This window comes from Girardinichthys multiradiatus, chromosome 22, assembly GCF_021462225.1.
Source record: "Girardinichthys multiradiatus isolate DD_20200921_A chromosome 22, DD_fGirMul_XY1, whole genome shotgun sequence".
NCBI lineage: Eukaryota > Metazoa > Chordata > Actinopteri > Cyprinodontiformes > Goodeidae > Girardinichthys > Girardinichthys multiradiatus.
The window spans coordinates 18,951,817-18,952,213 of NC_061814.1; positions in this window are offsets into that span (position 1 = coordinate 18,951,817).

Below are 397 nucleotides of genomic sequence, written 5' to 3' on the forward strand. Positions count from 1 at the left end.
CTATTTTACAAAGAATGAGCTAGTGCAAAGCTGAGGGAGATATACCCCAATAGACTTGCGGTTGCAACTGATTGAAATGAGCTGCAAGGCACTGTTTAAATTGACCTACACCCAGATGTCTTTCTAGTCAACCATCTGGGTTTTACATTTTTACCATTGCGCATTTAGTCTTCCAGAAGAATCGTCTGAACTAAAGAATAGTGTGGTCATTCATTACCATCATTTAATAGTCTATTAAAGTCCCCCAGCTCATTATGACACTGTCGACTTGCACCTGCGCCCCTGGACCAGAGGAGTACACCTTACCAAATAAGGACATATGGTAAGCCGCGCTGGGATGACGTTGGACGTGAAAACGGCAAAGAACGGGTGCATGTGTGCACAGTTCAGATGCAGA